The sequence below is a fragment of the Mustela nigripes genome, chromosome 2 (genome assembly GCF_022355385.1).
Source record: "Mustela nigripes isolate SB6536 chromosome 2, MUSNIG.SB6536, whole genome shotgun sequence".
Lineage (NCBI taxonomy): Eukaryota > Metazoa > Chordata > Mammalia > Carnivora > Mustelidae > Mustela > Mustela nigripes.
The window spans coordinates 54,685,377-54,706,533 of record NC_081558.1 but is presented as its reverse complement, the minus strand read 5'-3'; the positions used below and the strand labels follow the sequence as shown (position 1 = coordinate 54,706,533).

Here is a 21,157-nt window from a genome sequence, read left to right as displayed (position 1 = left end):
AAGAACAGGTATGTGATCCCGCATAACTGCCGGAATTACGCTCAAGCCTGCGTCGCTCCCTAGCCTCGCTCCCCAGAAGGGGCCAGACTGGAGGCCTTGGTTTCTGGTCTTAGGGCCAGGAGGAGCCCACCCGGAGCAGCATAGAATCACCTGCAGCGGACGATTCTTCTCAGCAGCCCAGCCACCGCGTGGGTGGGCGGGGCTACGCCTTCCGAGGCCGTCCCCGCCCCCTGAAGCGTGCGCGCGCCCGTCGTCGCCTCCTGCGTGCGCCGCCGGCTGGGGGCGGAGGTTGTGGGCGGTGGCGGCGGGCGCGCGCGCTCTCGCCCCCTCGCGCCGGTTCGCGCTCCCGCGCCGGGGCTGAAGCGGCAGTGGCGGCTGCAGCGGCGGTAGCGGCGGCTGCGGCGGCGCGGGGGGAGGGCCGGGAGGGGGGGTGGTTGGGGGGGGATGGACCGGGCGCGGCGGCCGCAGCGGCAGGAGCCGGCGCTTGAGCTCGAGCCACGGCACTGGCGGAGACGCCGGCTGCTCCTCCCCTCCCCGCCGGTGAGTGAGAGCCCCCGCCCCGGATGCTGGCGGCGGCCGCGGCCCCTCACGGCCCTTCCGCCTCGGGTAGGGAGAGTCGTGAGGGGAGCGTGGCTGGTCGGCACCGCCGACGCTGGCCGGGCCTCCGGCGCGCGGCCTGGCGCGGTTCGGACCCTCGGTCGCCCCCGTTCGGGGCTGGAGCTCCGGGCCTAGGACTCGTCCTCCAGCATCCCGCCGGGCCTTTTTCCTTCCCAGCTCGTTCCGCTGTCATTTCGACCCTGGGGCTTCTCTCCCCACCCCCACTCTTCGCCCCCTTTCCAGCGCGCCTCCTCCGGGGCCGAGGGGAGGGAGGGGCGTGTGAGGAGTTGGGCCGGGGCCTGAGGGACTGTTCGGAGTAGACTGTGAGGGAGGTCTGGGGTCCTACGAGCCTTCGCTCGTCCTGGCGTCCCCAGAAGTTGGCCACTAGGGCTCAGCCATTGCCACCTGAAACCAGTTTTGCACCTTTTGTTTTGATTTTGAACTTGTCGTTTAAGGGAAGGAAGGGAAGCCCGCTGCCCTGGGAACGGGGGAAAATAGGTGCTGCAAGGTGGGTTGGGGAGGGTGGCTGGGGTTGGTCCAAGAGTGCCTTTTATTAATCCTTTGAGGAAGGGATAAGGGGGCTCAGTGAGTTGCCCCTTCCCTGAAGGGCCACAGATCCGTTTATAGCTTGCAACTCCCTGCTTTTTTTTTTTTTTTTTTTTTTCATTCTAAGGAAAGGTGTGTGTAGTGTTAGTCCAGTTGTTGATTTGGCACATTCCTTAACAACATTGATGGTGAGGCGAATCTGTAGCAGAGTTTCTTGAAGCAGCCCACTTGGAGCTGTTGGCTAATTTTCCCCCTTTTCTTTGGTGGCACCATACGTATGAGTGTTGGTAGATTCTAGTCAAAGCTTTTGCGGGCTGCCTATTCATCCTGACTTGTCACAGAGGAAAGGAAGAGGAAAACACACACTCTAATCCAAAATGGTTGTTACAAGTCTTACATACTTATAAGCATCTCTAGGAAAGATCTGCATTCCTAAATTGGCTAATTCTTAGTTTAAAAAAAAAAAAAAAAGAAATTCAGGGCTTGGAAAGCAGGTACCGGCTTTAGAATAAAACTTTGATATATTTATGTCTTCTGACCAGTATTTTAAATTTTGGGAGTGATTGGCTAGACCAAATCCCTGTCTTTGAAATACCTGTGTATAGAAATTGTTGCAAAGCCTGGAGGAAAGAACCTTATGAAAATGTTAATGACAAGATTCCATCAGGGGCTAGATACCCCCCCCCCCCCAATTTGTAGATTAGAACAGTGAGACTGGTATTGTGAGTAGGTGGTAGTTTTATGAGTGTCCTGTAACAAACCATGCTTATAGGTGGGATTTTAACTATATCTTGTCCTCTCCCAACAGAGTTGGCTTGTATTTTTTTTGAAATCACACACCCACTCTCTGGCTAGTGTAGAAGAATTAAAAGCTGCTTCTGGTCTGTGGGCGGTAACCTTTTAATTTCTAAAGAGTTTTCGGTTGCTTACAGAATAGATTGCTGATCAGCATAGGAAAAACTTAAATAATAAAATTTCATTAGCACGTGATCAACGTGTGTTATAATTATGAGCAATAAGATTTGGCATGGTGTGGGTGTTGTGTACTATGTATAGGAAATTAGATTTCTCAGAGTATTTGCATCTTAAGATAAACAGCAGCACAGGCAGCTGACAGAATGTTGTTACACCTTCCAGTGGTTGAGAGAATCTTTTATGAGCAAAAAAATTCCCTGTACAATTTGATGAAGAAACTCAGTAACCTGGACTAGTTGGTGACAACTAGTCTTAATTAGAATTAATTAGAAGACAACTTCTCTTAATTAGAATAGTTCCCCTTTTCTGCAACAGTTTTTATGCCTGTCATATATGTACAAAACCTATAATGGCTGAGGGCTTAAGTTTAAGTTCCTCAGAATGACATTTATGGATCACTCATTTATTTATTCATCAAATATTTATTGAGTCCTTATTTTGTTGCAAGAGGTTTTCTAAGTACTGGGCTATGGTGGGGAACAAAATAGACAAGGTCCTTTTTATTGAGCTTTTTTCTGTGTGTATGAGAATGAGGATAGCAAACAAATGTAATTCCAGGTAATGCTATAAATCAGCAATTAGCAAACCTTTTCCGTAAAAGACCATAAAGTAAATATTTTAGGCTTTATGGGCCATATAGTTTCTGTTGCATCTACTGTGTTGTTTAGTGTAAAGTAGCCATGGGCAGTACATAAACAAGCACTTCTGTGTTCTAATTAGGCTTTTGAATTTCATATCGTTTTCCCATGTCACAGAATAATCTTTTTTTAGGGGGGGGGGCTATACTAAAACATGGGGCAAGCTGGATTTGGCCTGTAGGTTGTAATCTGACCCTTTATAGAGAAAGTTTGCTGATTCCTGATACCATCTATGAGGAAAATAAGACCAGGTGATTTGACCAGTGAGCGACTGGTGGGGGACGTGGAGAGGCCTCACTAAAGAGAAGATATCTGAGTTGTGATTTAAAAGATGGAAGAACTTTGCTGGCCAATGAAATAAGTACAAAGATCTGCAGGTAGAAATGAACTGCTCCCATGTTCCCCAGCATTGGAGCTTTACATACCATGTCATTCTTGGCTTTGTCTTTTTTTTTTTCATTTTGTTCTTAACTAGGTTGCCCTCTTCCTGTCATGTTTTAAAAGTCTACCCGTAATAGAATCTAAGACTCGTAAGGTATCTTAACTTCCTATCCAATTGCTTTCTTCTAAAATGTGCTCAACGATTTTTCAGCTTCTGTTTGAAACCTTTGATGACATAAATTCATTACTTTGAGTAGCCTAGCTTTAATTGTTAGAATGTTCTTCATGTTGTAATAGGATTCACCCTTTCTACCTTTTTTCCCTGATGCTGCCTTAACACTGACCATGGAGGAACCTGCAGTGGGGTTGCACCTCATTCACAGGATTCAGTTCTAACTGAAGTCAGCACTTGAAATAAAAATCATATAAAATGAAAACTACACTTGAAAATCTTTTAAATTGTGGGGCACCTGGGTGGCTTGGTTGGTTAAGTGTCTGAGCTCAGATCTTGATCTCAGGGTTTTGAGTTTAAGCCTTGCTTGTGTTGGGCTCCATGCTGGTCGTGGAACCTACTTAAAAAAAAAAATCGGGGCGCCTGGGTGGCTCAGTGGGTTAAGCCTCTGCCTTCAGCTCAGGTCATGGTCTCAGGGTCCTGGGATCGAGCCCCACATCGGGCTCTCTGCTCAGCCTGCTTCCCCCTCTCTCTCTGCCTGCCTCTCTGCCTACTTGTGATCTCTCTCTGTCAAATAAATAAATAAAATACTTAAAAAAATCCCTTAAAATGCTTAAAAAGCATTGTGTGCATGTTTTTGTATGTATAGTGATATATTATTCTTATGTGCTTTGCAAACTGAGAGCCACTGAGCATTACTGAAGGAAGAAGCTGAAAGAAATAAATTATTATGTAGATATGTAGACCTTAAACAACTTTGCTTTTTAAAAACAGCTGTCAAATCCCTATCAGAGAGTAGTGGATAGTGGAAAATTTTAATGTGTTCCTGCTCCTTGCAGGGCTAATTTTATTGTATTTTTACTTTAAGCCTTTATTACACTGATAAATGTTTATAAATGTGTTGTGATATTAAATGAGATAATATATATGGAAGCACATGGTAAGTGGTCAATAAATGTTTGCAAGATTTAGATTTAAAGTTTTGCTTTAGTGGGCTCATATGCACACTGTCCTTTGAGAAGTTGCAGAGAAGAACTTGGCCACCTGCTTCCTGTCTTTCCAAATTGGCATTTCCTGTTGTGGCTTTACCAAACAGCTGTCACTCTCTATGTCCTTGAGTGTTGGTCACATTTTACTAGGAGGTCAGCTAGTAAGTTAAATGGCTGTATAATGTAACTCTGTTCTGTCACATGACTCTTAAAAAGTATTTGAACACTGCTGTCTCCCAGTTAAGTCTTCACTTTTCAGGGCTTAATTTCATTTCTTTTAGTCTTGTTTCTTCATCCTCTGGTTGTTCTTTTGAGTATACCAATTTTAGTATATGTGCTGCCGAAGCGAGCACTTTTATGAGTGTACCAATTTATTCTTTTTCACTTTGGTACCCTAAGTACATTTTAAGGTACAAACTCAGCTTATATCTCCTTGATGAAGTCTACCCTCATAATAAGTACATAATTCTAGACCTTTTCTATATTCCTAATATACTTTTATCTACATTTCTCAATTTAATTTTTATTTGTTTCATGAGCATTTTTCTTACCTCACAGACAGTAAGCTTCTTTTTTTTTTTTCTTTAAGATTTTATTTATTTGTCAGAGAAAGAGAGATGGAGCAAGCACAAGCACGGGGAGAGACAGGCAGAGGGAGAAGCAGATTCCCCACTGAGCAGGGAATCCAATGTGGGACTCAATCCCAGGACTCTGGGATCATGACCTGAGCCAAAGGCAGCCACTTAACTGACTGAGCCACCCAGGCATCCCGAGACAGTACACTCCTTAAGGGCCAAAACCATGTTTCAGGTATCTTTCGTGCCTGATGCACTGAGTAAAATTTCAGGCATGCAGTATTTACAACTAAAAAAAAACACACAAAAAAATAATTTTGAAAATAAACTTTCTTTTTTTAAAGAACAGTGTTATATTTATTGCATTATTGTGAAGATAGTACAGAGTTCCTGTCTATCCCACACTCATTTTCCCTTATTAACATATTAGTGTGGCACATTTGTCATAAGTAATGAACTAATATTGATACATTATTACTAAGTCTATACTCAGAGTTCCACAGTCTTTCCCTTAATGGCTACTCCCACCCCCACTTTTTTTTTTTTTTTTTTTTTTGAGAGAGAGAACAAGCAAGCAAGGGGTGGGGGGAGATGGAGAGAGAAAGAGAGAATTTTTTTTTTTTAAGATTTTATTTATTTATTCTACAGACAGAGATCACAAATAGGCAGAGAGACAGGCAGAAAGAGAGGGGGTGGGGGAAGCAGGCTCCCTGCTTAGCAGAGAGCCTGATGCGGGGCTTGATCCTAGGACCCTGGGATCGTGACCTGAGCCGAAGGCAGAGGCTTAAACCCACTGAGCCACCCAGGCGCCCCGAGACAGAGAATCTTAAGCAGGCTGTATGCTCAGTGTGAAGCCTGATGTGGAGCTCGATCTCACAACCCTGGAACATGAGTGAGATGAAATCAAGACTTGGATACTTAACTGACTGAGCTACCCAAGTGCCTCCCCTTAATGTCCCTTCTTGTGTTTCAGGATCCCATTCAGGATGCCACATTATATTTCATAATTTTGTCTTCCCAGCTCCTCTTGGTTCTGAAAGTTCAAGGCTTTCCTTGTTTTTAATGACCTTGGCAGTTTCAGAGGTAATCAGTTAGGTATTTTTGTAGAATGTCCTTCAGTTGGTTCTTGTGTGATGGTTTTCTAATCGTTTAGACTGATGTAATGTGATTTTGGAAAGACCACAGAGGTAAGGTGTCATTCTCATCACAAATCAAGAGTACATGCTAGTGATATCACTTGCTGATGTTGATGTTAACCTTCATCATCCAGTTTGTGGTAGTCTTTGTTTTCTTGACTGTAAGTTACCCTTTTGTTCCTCCCTTTCTGTGCCATGATCTGGAAGAACATTACTGTGTGTAGCCTACACTTAATGAGTTATGCTCCACCTCAGGGGTGGAGTATCTACATAAATTTTGTTGCTCAAGTTGTTTGAGGTTTGGCTTTTGGGAACTCTTTCACTTGGCTTCTGTATCCCTTCCCTTTGACATACTCCCACGGTTATGTGTGAATGAGTACTTTCTTTCTGGCAACATAAGATGCTCCAGGCTCATCTTTTATATATCATGTTCCGCTTCCAATAGTCAGCCATTTTTCTAAGGAGTCCTAGTTCCTTTTATTGGGAAGTGGTATTAGAAACTAAGATTTTGGGTGCTAGATGTGCTAGTTGTGACTTGAGTATTGTTACTTCTAGGCCTTCTGAGTGATAGAACAAGGAGATACGTGTGTCTGTGCATATACACATCTGTAAATCTTTCTGTATGTAACCGTTTGTCTCTATATTAAGCCAAACATGAGTTCCTACTGCAGTTTCCAACTCTGATTCCTTAGTTACCACATGGATCATTCTAACCTCCTCCACTTCAGCCCATGCTCCACTATACATTTTCTTAGTTCTTCAATTCCAGTATACATTTGAAGTGGGTTCAGAATTGTTAATCTGGATACTTGTGGGAAGCGATTTTATCAAGTAGAACACTGTGCTTATTGATGGTTTCTTTTGTCTTTAGTCTTATAGACTCCACTTATTTCTACATTACCTGGTCAGCACTTTATTTCTCTACCTGGTTTGTGAGGTTGTTTCATATTTGTGATAGATTTAGGTTGTTTTGTCATATTCTGCATTCTGTGTCGAGACCCTTTTGTGTCTTAAAGGATTATTTAAAATTTTGCATGCATTAAGGCTTATTCTCTGTGCTTTAACACAGAGTGTGTTCTTATATTCACCATTATGGTGTCCTCTAGTTTCACTCCTCTAAAAAATTTGTCCCTCACCTATTTAACTTGACTGATACCAGCCCCTGGCAATGATTGATCTGCTTACTGTCCCTTGCCTTTTCCAGAATGTCAATATTTTAAATTTTAAAAAGTATTTTTGAATGATTTTTTAAATGAACACATCATTTTGTTAAGTAGTGGGAGATGCAAGTACTAGACCGCCAACACTCTGGAAACATTTTTTCTATTGAGATAAAATTCATTTAACACAGTTCATCATTTTAACCATTTAAAATGTACAGTTCAGAGGCTTTTAGAACATTCAGAATGTTGTGCAACCACCACTAACTAATTCCAGAACAGTTTCATCAACCCAAAAAGAAACTTCATATTAAACAGTTCTTCCCACCCTCTGGCAATCACTAGACTGATTTTTGTCTCTACCGGTTTGCTGATTTTGTACATCACATTTAAGTGGAATTATATAGCATATGGTCTTTTGTTTCTGGCTTTTGTTTAACAACATTTTAAAGGTTTATCCATGTAGCATATTTCAGAACATAATTCCTTTTTTGTGGATGAATAATAATCCATTATAATGGATTGGACATACCACATTTTATTCATTTATCAGTTGATGGCCATTTGAGTTGTTTTCACTTTTTAGCTATTATGAATAATGCTGCTGTGAACATCCATGGAAAGTTTTTTTGTTTGAACAAGTTTTAGGTTCTTTTGGATGGATAACATACTGCTTTTGATAAATTTTATTTTCATATTGAAAGGGAAGTTATATTACCCAGTGGCTTATTTGGTGTAAAGTGAGGAAAGAATGCTACTTTCTCTTGGCATGATATTTATCAGTGAATAATGAAATCACATAATTTTCCTGTTGTCTTTGTAAAGAATTTTTGTCCAGATGGGGCAACAGTAGGTAGCCTTCCCTAGAATTCTGTTAGGGGAACATCCTGATTTATGTTTTGTACCATTTAGTTGTCTTTCCTAGTAGCAAGTAGTCACTCATTGTGAAGTTGGATCAGAAGATCTGCTTGTGGTCTAAAGGAATCTGAGTGTATGAATTATTTTTAACATTATATATTCAGAGGGATAGTAGGCAGGATTTCCATTCTGTAATCTGTTTGGCATCAGTGATATTATAAAGGTTTTATTCTTATTAACCACATTCCCTCTGAGGTTTGGACTATAGTAAAGTGGCATTAAATATTAGTGTTTTCTTTTTCCTATTTTAGCACTCAGCCCTGAAGCTTTGTTTTGGAGTTATTGCTTCCACACCTTTGCTTTGATAAATTCATTTTCCTCAGCAAGACTTGGCAAAAGTGTTCTTTTGCCAGTTTGGGGTAGCTTGATCAATTCATTGAAATCTAATGTTGTTTTTCATACTTCTTGAAGGAACATTCTTTGCTGGCTTTATAAGCTTTCTTCTAAATGACTTTGAGGTTCCCTGGAGATAATAAAATATAGATAAATTATATATTAACCACCAACATACTTTATCCCAAGAATGTCTCTATAGGCAAGACCTTTTGTGTAGTAGAACACTGGGCTGGAACCAAGAGTATTTTAATTTTACTTGTCTAAAAACTCACTCTCTATTACTGGACCAGTAACTTATACCTTGACAATTTTTTGTTGAAAAGTAATATTGACTTTATCTACAGGGATGTTGTGATAGGAAATTAGTTCTATTAATCAGGGTACTTTATTTTTTGAAGGCAAGCATTTTGAAAGATAAGTGTTATGAAAGTTTTTGTTAGTGCTTCCCCTCCCAATATTTTAACAATGTAGATGAATCTGTTATCTCATTATAATAAAAGCCTTTGTCAAATACTGTATCTGTATTCTGTTTACTATTTCTAGTGCTCTTCATTTTTCTGCATAGTTCCAGATTTCTCCTGGCACCTTTCCTTCTGAATGAAGGACTTCTTCAACATTTCTTGTAGTGCAACTTTGCTGCTGATGAATTTTTTTAGCTTTTGTATGTCTAAAGAAGTCTTGCCTTGATTTATAGAAGTTGTTTTCACTAGATATAGAATTTTAGGTTGACAGTATTTTTCTTTAAGTATTTTAAAGATGTTTCCTCACTGTCTTTGGTCCGCATTGTTTCCAGTGAGAAGTCAGCTATCATTCTTTATGCCTCTGTATATAATATGTGGTTGTTTTCTTTCAGCTGCCTTTTATTTTTCTTTCAGTTTTTAAAAATTCTGGTATAATACACAGAACATAAAATTTACCATCTTAACTATTTTAACTCTACTGTTCAGTGGTATTTAGTACATTCATATCATTGTGCAACCATCACAACCATCTTTTTCCCAAACTCTTCATCTTGCAGAAGTGAAGGGTACCTATTAAAAAAAGCAACTCCAAGGGGGCACCTGAGTGGCTCAGTTGGTTAAACTGCCTTCAGCTCAGGTCATGATCATCGAGTCCTGGGATCGAGCCCTGCACTGGGCTCCCTGCTTGGGAGGGACCCTGCTTCTCCCTCTGCCTGCTGCTCCCGGTGTTTGTGCTCTCTCTCTCTCTCTCATTCTATCTCAAAAGAATAAATAAAAATTTAAAAAAAGAAACATTTGGGGCATCTGGGTGGCTCAGTGGGTTAAAGCCTCTGCCTTCAGCTCAGGTCATGATCCCAGGGTCCTGGGATCGAGCCCCGCATCGGGCTCTCTGCTTGGCAGGGAGCCTGCTTTCTCCTGCCTCTCTGCCTGCCTCTCTGCCTACTTGTGATCACTGTCCAATAAATAAATAAAATCTTAAAAAAAAAAAAAAAAAGCAACTATCCATTCCCGAAGCCTCTGGTACCTACCATTTTGCTTTCTGTGATTTCGACTACTTTAGGTACTTCATATAAGTGGAATCATATACTATTTGTCTTATTGTGACAGGGTTACTTCCCTTAGCATAATGTCACAAGGGTTCATCCACGTTGTAATATGTGTCAGAATTACTTCCGTTTGAGGCTGAATACTGTTCCATTGTATGTTTAGACCATATTTTGTTCTTCGTTTTTCTGTCAGTGGACATTTGTGTTGTTTCTGTGTTTTAGCTATTGTGAATAGATCTGCTGTGAACATGAGTGTACAAATACCTCTTTGACGTCCTGCTTTTAGTTCTTTTGGGTCTGTACCCAGAAGTGGAACTGCTGGATCATATGGTAATTGTATGTTTAGATTTTGAGGAATTGCCATGCTGTTTTTCACAGTGGCTCTGTTGTTTTACATTTCCACTAACAGTGCATCAGGTATTAAGTTTCTCCACATTCTTGCTAACATTGTTATTTTCTTCTTTTTTTTAATAGTAGCCATCCTAATGAGTATGAGCTGATATTTCGTTGTGGTTTTGATTTGCATTTTTTTAAAAAAGATTTTATTTATTTATTTGAGAGAGAGAGAGAGAGTGCATAAGCACAAGCATGAGTGGTGGGGAGAGGGGTAGAGTCCCTGCTGAGCAGGGATCGGAATGCAGGGCTTGATCCCTGGATTGAGACTGTGACCTGAGTCAAAGGTAGAGGCTTAGCTGACTGAGCCACCCAAGCACCCCTGATTTGCATTTTCTTAATAATTAGTTATGTTGAGCATCTTCATGTATTAATTGGCCATTCATATATCTTCTTTGGACAAATGTCTGTTCATGTCCTTTGTCTATTTTTCTATTGAGTTGTTCATTTTTTATGGTTGTTGAGTTACAAGCATTCTTTCTATATTCTGGATATTAATTACTTATGAAATATATGATTTCCAGATATATTTTCTCCACTCTGTATTCCTCTGTATGCTTTTTTTTTTTTTTAAACTTATTTATTTTCGAGAGAGAGAGAGCAAGCACATGTGTGTGCAAGCAGGGGAAGGGGCAGAAGAAGAGGGAGAAAGAGAATCCTTAATCAGACTCCTTTCTGAGCATGGAGCCTGAAATGGGGCTCTATCTCTGGCTGCTTTTAAGATTTTTTCCCCTTATCTCTGGATTTAAGGAAATTGATTTCAATTATTTCTTGGTGGAAATATTTCTTTCTTTGTTTCTTGAACATGGTGTTTGTTGAGCTTCTTGTATCTGTAGGTTTGTCATTTTCATCAAATTTAGCAGAACATTTTTGGATATTGTTTTTTTAAATCTTCCCTCTGCCAAGTTTCCAATTACACATAAGTTATTAGGCTCCTTAAGTTTGTCCCATAGCTCACTGATGCTGTGCCCTTTTTTTACTAGTTTTCTTGTATTCTGGGTTTCATTTTGGACAATTTCTGCTTTTATGTCTTTACATTCACAAATCTTCTCTTCTGCATTGTTTTATCTGCTCTTAATCCCATTCAATGTATTTCATTTCAGTCTTCTATATATTCTGTAATTTGTAGTTTGACAGAAATGCAGTGACATGGCAGGTATCAGGAAATATTATCTTAATTTGCTGTCAAAATAAAAGATTCCTAATTCTGTAAGCTATTAAAGGGTATATAAAACTACTGTATGTGTTGAATTAACCTTGTCTCTCGGTTTCCACATTGATTTTGTTTTTCTGCCAGACCTACCTAGACATTTTTTTGCATGTTATTTTATATTTCCTTTTGACGTGGATATCTGCTGACATAGACATCTGTTCTATAATTCTTGTTTTATAAGGCTCCAGAGTGCTTCATCTGTTTGCCAAACTAGTATTATTTGTCTGTATTTGTTTGGATGTAAGATATGAGCATCATCTTGCTATAAGAAACATGAAATAATTTTTTATACTTTGTTTTACTGTACTGCTTATTTTATTAATAACCAGAGAGCTGGATTACCTGCTGAAGTGTACCTTTGATTGCAGCTGTTATTGATAACCTCTGTGCCACCTGGGCTTGGCCACTTGTATTTCTTCCATGTGATCTTTTAATGTTACTAATATCAATTTAAAAAAATTCTGCAGTCTGACAACTGGTAATTGTTTGCCAGCCAGTCATTTGCATTTAGTAGTATTTCTCCTCTTGCTCCCTGTCCCAGCAGGTGTTACTTTCTCGAGGACACACCCACAGTTAGCCCTTTCTTCAGATGCTGAGCTTGGTGAACAGCTGCTCTTGATCACAAGATTTAGAAGACACAGTCTCCATCCTCCCAGGCTGGATCTCTTTTGATATGGATCTTCTGTTTCTATGTCTTTTTAAAAAATAACTTTCTGGGAAATACTTTGGATTACAACTGTTCATCCTCATCTATGCAAAGAAAGGAAAACTGTTGTGCTGGGATTTTTGAGGAGGTATGTCGTTTTTCCTTCTGTTGCAAAACTGCATCACTTAGGCACTCAGAGCAATAGACAGTAATGACTTAACATTGACTCTTTCCTTACTAGAACTTCATTCTTATTCATTCACTTGTTCCATCTTCCCTTTCTCTCATTCTCGCTTTTTTCCCTAACTATTGACATGATTTAATAAGAACTTTCTTGATGTGTGGATATAGCAGCTCATTTCTTACATTCTTCCTGAATGTCTTTGGACTCTGGGTTAGACTTAAAAGTGACAGGAAGCTGTTTGAATACTTATGCCTCAAGTTGGGATTGTGACTGTGATGAACAGAGTTTGTTCTCATTCTGGATAGACACTGGGAAAGCTTAGTATCTTTAGGGTAATATGTAGCTATATGATATTGTAGGCTGGTTCAGTATCATTTGTAAGAGGAGATAGGGTATTGGAGATTTTTTTTTTTAAAGATTTTACTTAATTATTTAAGAAAGAGAGAGAGAGCTAGAGATAGAGATAGATATGTGGGACTTGATCTTAGGACCCTGAGATCATGACCTGAGCCGAAGGTAGATGCTTAGCTGACTGAGCCACTCAGGTACCCCTGACACTGGAGAGTTTTGGATTAAAATTTGACAGACTTCAATCCCAGTTTTGACATTGTCACTGCCATGCTTTGGGTTATAGAGTATGTTTGTTTTCGCATCTCCAAAATTCAGCTTATCATTACTTGCTTTACACAAACCTCATGGGGTTGTTGAGGGTCAGGTGAGAAATTTTGTGTGGAAGACTATTTTATCACTATAAAGGCTTGTTACTGCATTGCAAAGAGCTGTAGGCATCTTTTTACTCAAAGACTCACTTTTTATTTCTGCAGACTTTTTGATGGTACAGCCCTGTTAAGAATCAGATTTTTACATTTCCATACTTAATCATGGATGAGCAGTAGTGCTTCTAGTGCCTAATTACATGTAGGTGCTCTGTATATTTTAAAAAGTGGATTTGTTGAATATGATGCTAAGAAAATGTCAGTTTGTATGGTAAGGGACTATTTTACAAAATTTACTGTGTAGTGTTTTGAAGAGAAATATCATTTGTTTATTTTATGCATTTAAAAATATTTATTGAGGACTAACTAGGTTCTGGGCTTTGGGGAAAAAAAGAAAAATTTCTACTTTCATGGAAGTTATTTAATTTTTTTTTTAAAGATTTTATTTATTTATTTGACAGACAGAGATCACAAGTAGGCAGAGAGGCAGGCAGAGAGAGAGGAAGGGAAGCAGGCTCCCTGCCGAGCACAGAGCCCGATGCGGGGCTCGATTCCAGACCCTGGGATCATGACCTAAGCCGAAGGCAGAGGCCTCAACCCACTGAGCCACCCAGGCACCCCAGTTATTTAATGTTTTATGTGGGGAGATAAAATAAACAAGGTAAAAAAGTAGAAACCATTATTTTATAATGACAAGTTTTTCTTTTTTTTAATTAATTAATTTATTTATTTAACAGAGATCACAAGCAGGCAGAGAGGCAGGCAGAGAGAGAGGAAGAAGCAGGCTCCCCGCCGAGCAGAGAGCCTGATGCAGGGTTGGATCCCAGGACCCTGGGATCATGACCTGAGCTGAAGGCAGAGGCTTAACCCACTGAGCCACCGAGGCGCCCCATAATGACAAGTTCTAATGAGAAAAGTAAAAGCAGGAAAGAAGAATAGGGCATATTGAAGGGAGGGATTGAGTGGTCATAGATGGCTCACAGAAAAGGTGACATTTGAGTGAAAGCTTGAAAGGTGTTAGAGAGTAAGCCATGCAGATAAATGAATGAAGGCAAGTGCAAAGGTCCTGAGACAGAAACTTGCTTGGGAAATGGCAAGAATTGGAAGGGTAGGTGCTTATCTTGTGGAGCCTCAGGGAAGTACTTTCCAAACTTTAATGTGCATATGGTTTATGTAGGTGGTGGTTGTTAAAACTCAGATTCTAATTTTGTAGGTTTGAGGTATGGTTCATTTCTAACAAGCTCCCAGTTGCTGCTAGTACTGTTGGTCCTTTGTAGGGCTTTAGATGTTAGGCTGAGTGATATGGGAAATCTTCAGAGAATTTTTGGGTGGTGGCATGCCATAATCTGCTTTCCATTTTGACATCATGCCTCTGGCTGCTGTGCTGGTAATACACTGGTGGTGGGTTTGGCAAGGGCAAAGGCAGGAATACCAGTTAGGAGGCTATTGCTGTAATCCAAGTGAGAGAAGAAGACAGTTTGCACTGTGGGGTGGCAGTGAATGTGGTGACACATGGTCTGGTTCTGGATATAATTTTCAAGTATTATCAACTGATTTTGCTGATAGTTGGTTGTGTGCTCTTAAAGAAAGGAAGGAATTAAGGAAAATTTGAAGATTTTTGCTCCAAGTTCTTGCAAGGACACTATTGATATGAGAAAGACTAAAAGAGTAACAAGTTTGGAAAGGAAAAACAGGAGCTCAGGTTTGAACATATATTATAGATGCCTACTAGACTTATTAGAGATGTTAAGTAGGTAGTTGGTTTATGAATCTGGTATTTAAGAGAGAGGATCTGCTGGAGGTGTGCCACTGGGTGTTACTGACAAAAGTATTATATTTAAGTCAGGAGGCTGGGTGAGGTCACCAAGGAAATGAATAGAGATAGAAGTAAGAAGTTGAAGAACTTAACTCTGGAGTGGACCAGAGGTTAGAGTCTAGAAGTGAGGAAGATGAGGAATAGTCAAAGAGACAGCATCAGCCTGGGAAGTAGGAAGAAAGACAGGTGTGAGGTTATCCTGAAGCCAAATGAGGAAGGTGTTGTTATCAACTGTGTTAAATACTAAACAATTAAGAGGAGGGCTGAGAAATAACCATTTATTTAGCAATGTGGAAGTTATTGGTAATCTTGGTAAGAATGGTTTCCAGAGGCAATGGGAGTAAAAATCTGTTTGGAGAGGTTGCTTTTCCAACAGTAAAACAGTCCTAAGTCCTGATGAGGTGGTATTTAGGTAAAAATATGTAACTCTAGATAAATGTCTGGGATAGGAGAAGATTTAAGATGTTTAAGTACTATTATAGCAACTGGTTTGATTAATTGCTCATTTAGAGTAATATTCAAAAATGTGCTTTGAAATCTTTAAGGTATCCTAAACCACTGATTCTTAGTTCCTGAATTTTTATTTCATGCCTTTAGGGTTTTTAAATCATCCTTAGCAGTTATGATAAAAAAGAAGAAATGTAAGGGTTGGTTAGGAACCATCAGGCTCTCAGTTACTCTTCTTTCCTAGGTTACAGGTATTTAAAGACACTTTAAATACTAATTGGTAGTCAAAGGGGACTGTGAGAAACTCCTCATACTTACCTATTCCTTAGCAGAAGTTTTCCATCTTTGTAGCATACTTAACCTGACGATCTTGTGCAAACAACCAAAATAGGTAAGTTATGCTTAGATACAACTTAATCGGGCTTTATGGAACACCTCTTTTTCTTCATTTATTTATTTAAAAAAATATCTATCAAATACTTGCATAGATGTTTGGTTCTGTTTTAGCTACTGGAGATGCAGTAAATTAAAGTTTCTGCCTGACTGGAGCTTATGTTCTAGTTGGAATGAATGAAGTAGCAGATTGAGACCAAAACTTGTTGGTGGTCTGAGACTAGTACCGGTTGTCTTAACATTGTGTGGTCATATGGGAATCACAAAGAAATAAAATTGTAGGAAATAGATTAATATAGAACACTATGCCTTTGTTAAACATTGACACAAATTACTTTATTTCCATTAGAATTTAAGCTACATTAGTTTCCTTGGATAGATACAAAGTTTATCACTTAAGATATATTATACTGTAAATAACAGTAGCAATATCTAACAGCTGCCTAAACAGTAAAGACTCTAAATTGTTTCATGTAAATAGAAACAAGGAAATAGGTGGTTCAGAGCTAGTTTGGTAGCTTGGTAATATTTATTAGACCCAGGTTTTCCCCCACTTTAACTCTGTTATCCTCAGTATTGTTTTTTCAGTTTCTCTGTGTAGCCTCATGGTTGTAGGATGACTGCCTTAATTCTAAGCAGCACAACTAACTGCATTCAGAAACAGGAAATGGAGGACGAAATATTTTTCTAATGGGAAGGCTCAGTTGTTTTAAAAGGGGGGAGGGAAATAATTCCCAGAAAAGTCTCCTAAATAATGCTTCATGAATTTTAGGAGTAATTGTAAGACTGACCTAGGGAACTTGTTAAAATGTAGATTCCACTGACGGAGATTCTGAAATCTGTAGGTTTTTAGTGGGGTCTGTGAATTTGTATCACTAATGCACTTGCGTTTGACGCTAATGCTGTGAATTTGAGTAGCACTGCCTCATTGCAGAGAGGGTCATATTGCTTGCTGCCCCTCACCCCATGCATGTCTGGGAACGTGATTACCTGGCAAAGAGAATATGATAGCCATAGTTGGCTTCAGCTGGTCATGAGTCATCTCTTGGGATTGGGCACATTACCATCCTGAGCAAATGTGAATTCTGATTAATGAGGAAGAAGGGGGAGCGCTTGGGTGGCTCAGTGGGTTAAAGCCTCTGCCTTGGCTCGGGTCATGATCCCAGAGTCCTGGGATCCAGCCCCGCATCAGGCTCTCTGCTCAGTGCGGAGCCTGCTTCCCCCTCTCTATCCTCTCTGCCTACTTATGATCTCTTTCTGTGTCAAATAAATAAATAAAAAAAATGAGGAAGAAGGGAGAAATGGCTATGGGATGGACAACTAAGCATCTAGCACTTTTGCTATTATAAAAGTTTCAGTGAATATCCATGCTTCAAAGAAAAGGTAGGTATAGTTAAAAATTTTATAGATACTTCTAAATTACTCTCTAAAGAATTGGAATCAATTTATATTCCTGTAGCAATCTATGTAGTACTTCTTTCCACTCCTTATTAGATATGTTACCTACTTAGATAGGTAAAAAATCTTATCACATTATAGATTTGTTTATTATTTTTAAAGATAGGCTCCATGCCCAGCATGGAGCCCCCAATGCAGGGTTTGAACTCATGATCCTGAGATCAAGACCTGAGCTGATACCAAGTCAGATGCTTAAATTACTGAGCTACCCAGGCGTCCCACATTATAGATTTAATTTAATTTGCTTTTCATCTCACATCCGTCAGAGTGGTTAAAATAAAAAACATAAGAAACAGTGGTGTTGGTGAGGTTGTGGAGAAAAAGGAACCCTAATGCGCTGTCATTGAAAATGCAAACTGGTGCAGCCACTGTGGAAAACAGTATGGTGGTTCCTCAAAAAATTAAAAATAGAGGGGCACCTGGCTGGCTTAGTTGGTAGAGCATGCAACTCTTGATCTCTGGGTCATGAGTTTGAGCCTCACGTTGGGTGTAGAGATTATTTAAAAAAGAAAAATAGTTAAACATATATGATCCAGTAATTATGCTACTCTAAGTATTTACCTAAAAAATACAAAAACACTTAATTAAAAGGTATACATGCTTCTCTATGTGTATAGCAGGATTATTTACAATAGATAAATTATGGAAGCAGCCCAAGTGTCCATCAATAAATGAGTGGATAAAGAAGATGTGATTATGTATATTGTATATATACAAATATACATACAATAGAATATTATTCACCTATAAAAAATGAAATCTTGCCATTTGCATCAGCCTGATGGATAAGAGGGTATAACACTAAGTGAAATAAGTCAGAGAAAGACAAATACCATATGACTTCACTCATGTGAAATTTAAGAAATAAAACAAATGAGCAAAGAAAAAAAAAAGAGACAAGTCAAGAAATAGACTCTTAACCAACAAGAACAAACTGGTGGTTACCAGAGGGGAGGTGGGTGGGGGAGATGAGTGAAGTAGCTGATGGGGATTAAGGAGGGCACTGGTGATGAGCAGTGGGTGATAAATGGAATTGTTGATTTGCTGTATTGTGCACCTGAAACTAATACAACATTGTATGTTAACTATACTAAAATTAAAATGAAATTAAAATTAAAAACTTTAACCATATAAAAAACTTTACATTGCTCTTTTTGAGTGAGGGTGAAGATCTTATCTATGTAAAAACAATTAATATTTGCTTTTCTGTAAACTGGTTGCTCATGTTAGAGTTTGGTTATTATTCATTGATTAATTGCTTTTTTCACTTAGGAATTTGTAGGAGCCATTTATATAATGAAATCAGTGTATGTGTTGCAAATGTCTTTTCCCAGTTTGTTGGTCTTTTAAACCTGGTTTGCTTATTTGTTTTGTTATGAAGCACAGTGTGATCATAACAGGCTTGTAAGTTCTCTTTTTGCCAAGCTTTATGAATCTAGATCTTAAATAATGATGTAATATGCATGCTTACTAAAAATTTTGTAAATGACGCCCAAACTGGGAGTGTTATCTAATAGGTTGCCTTAAAGAATATCAAGGCAATGTAAGCAAGATGAGGTATGAAAGTGACGTGATAAGTGTGATTGAAATTTAAAGTCTTTCTCTTTAACAGAAATATCGGACCAAAATAATTTTTTCATTTGGAGCCACAATAGTCTGAGGTAGTTAATGGTATGATTGGGCTGTGAAAAGAGGTAACATTGATGCACTGATGACTATTTATAGATGTACAGTGCTAAATTAAGTTATATAGTGCTAAATTAAGAGACGTAATAGTCCCTTTGTTCTTATACTGTCAGATTATATCCAGGTATTGTGTCCAGTTATGGATTTTACACTTCAGTGGGTAATCTAAATTGTTCAGATGAATGTGACTAGAATACTGAGAGAGCTCTAGGCACCATATTTAATGAAGAACAATTAAAGAATCAGGAGCTGTTTTGCTACAGAAGATAATACTTGGAAACTTAACTATATTTGAAGGATTATGTTAAGCAAGAGAAAGCAGACTCATCTTTATTGCTTCAGAGGATAGACAGTGGTTAGAAACTATGTTGGAGATGAATTTCATCCCATGGTGGAGACCTTTTGCACAGTAAAACATGTCCCACAGTGGAATTGACAAAATTATGAGGTCTCTGTCATTAGAGATATTCAAGTATTGGTTGGATGATTGTCTTCTGGAGATACAGGCGTTCTGCAGTTTGGACTACATGATATTTCTTGTCCATCCCAGCTCTTAAGATTTTCTAATCTCAAGTAGACTCTCTCCTTTGTGCTAATATTGGTAACAGTGAAAAGGTAATGAAAATTCTTGTTGACTTTAGTTCCTGTTTGTTTTCTTTTTTTTGAAGATTTTATTTATTTGACAGAGAGAGACAGAGAGGGAACACAAGCATGGTGGGTGGGAGAGGGAGGAAACAGGCTCCCTGCTAAGCAGGGAGCCCAACTGGGGGCTGGATCCAAAGGCAGCCGCGTAACAACTGAGCCACCCTGGCGCCCCGACTTTAGTTCCTCGATAACTAAAGAAAAATCAAGAAATGTTTTCCAACCAGCAAGAGAATACAGTGCCAAAAAAGGTAGTTTTTAAAAAGTGTATAAAGCAGAAAACTAGAATACTATGTCTGTATATGGATTATTTTTATGTTTTTGACAGCATTTCTTTTTGAAAAAAATTATTTTTATTTTTTTAGATTTTATTTATTCATTTGAGAGAGGGAGGGAGAGAGCATAGGCAGGGAGGGAGGGGCAGAGGGTGAGGGAGAAACAGGCTTCACTCTGAGCAGAGCACGTGTGGCTTGAAACCAGATCCTAGAACGCTGAGATCACCTGAGCTGAAGGCAGACGCTTAACTGACTGAGCCACCCAGGTGCCCCCTTTACAGCATTTCTTAAGGCTAGTCTGTCTGACTGCCTGCCTGCTGGCCTCCCTGCCTGTCTCCCTTCCTCCCTCTCCCCTCCCCTTGCCTTCCCTTCCTCTTTCCCTTTCCTGTTATGTTTTGCTTTTGCTTTTGTTTTGTTTTCTTGTTCTGCAGTTCATTTGCCATATTGGGGTAGGTGGTTTAACTGTAGATTGTGAGACAAAAGTGGGAGAGGAGTTCTTTGCTTTCCCTCCCAGGAGTCCCAGTTGTGTTATGGATGCTTATAAATTTTCCTAAATAGCTTTCTGTTGGGCAAGCTGTGGTAAATACTTGTGTGTGGGTCTGAAACTGGAGATTGGCATACAAACATTCTAGGAGTCCTGGGAATTTCTTGGACTTGTGGTCAGCTCCCAAGAGCAGCTTTGTTGTCCAGATGTTCAGGAAAGTGGCTGGTAGAAACTTGCTTGAAGACTGATAAAGCTGGGGGAAGGTATGGCTCCACAAAGAGGCACAGCATTACTTTCCTCTGGCTTTTCTGTGATAGAATGAGTAGGATGCTGCTCCAGTTAAGCACCAAGAGGTGTGGGGCCTGTGCTGTTACTCAAAAGCCTCAAACCTGGCAACCCCCTTACTGTGCCTTAAAATTAGTGTTTCAAGAGCATAATTTAGGACATATTCTTAAGGATTGTTAGAGAGTTTATAATTTTATACTACATAATGGAAACTAAAGGTTGCCATAGTGTAGATTTAGTTCTCTGCTACTTGCTGTGCAATGGAAAAATTAATGATGAGATTTAATTTTCTCATCTGCTCTTGGGGGCAGTATCTGTCTTTCAGAGTTGTATATACTGGAAATAATTTACCCTAAGGTTAATGCCTGGCATAAAAATGGCATGAAATTATTATTTTTAAAAGATTTTATTTTTTAAAGTCATCTCTGCAACCAGTGTGGGGCTCAGACTCACAGCTCTGAGATCAAGAGTCACATGCTCCACTGACTGATCCAGCCAGGTGCCTCGGATGATATAAATTTTTTTTTTTAAGTAGAGGTTTTCACTTTTATTTATTTTGTTATTTATTGTGTATTTATTTATTTATTTG

General features: G+C 39.4%; 1 long non-coding RNA gene across 2 annotated transcripts in view; it reads left to right on the top strand.

Moving 5' to 3' along the window:
- The first annotated feature begins 447 nt into the window (after positions 1-447).
- LOC132011580 (uncharacterized) overlaps positions 448-21,157 on the top strand; it is a 64,362-nt gene continuing 43,652 nt past the window's right edge. For both annotated transcript variants that reach the window (XR_009402406.1, XR_009402405.1), the window contains exons 1-2: positions 448-540; positions 12,081-12,330. This is a non-coding gene — a long non-coding RNA (uncharacterized LOC132011580). The remainder of the gene's footprint in view (positions 541-12,080; positions 12,331-21,157) is intronic.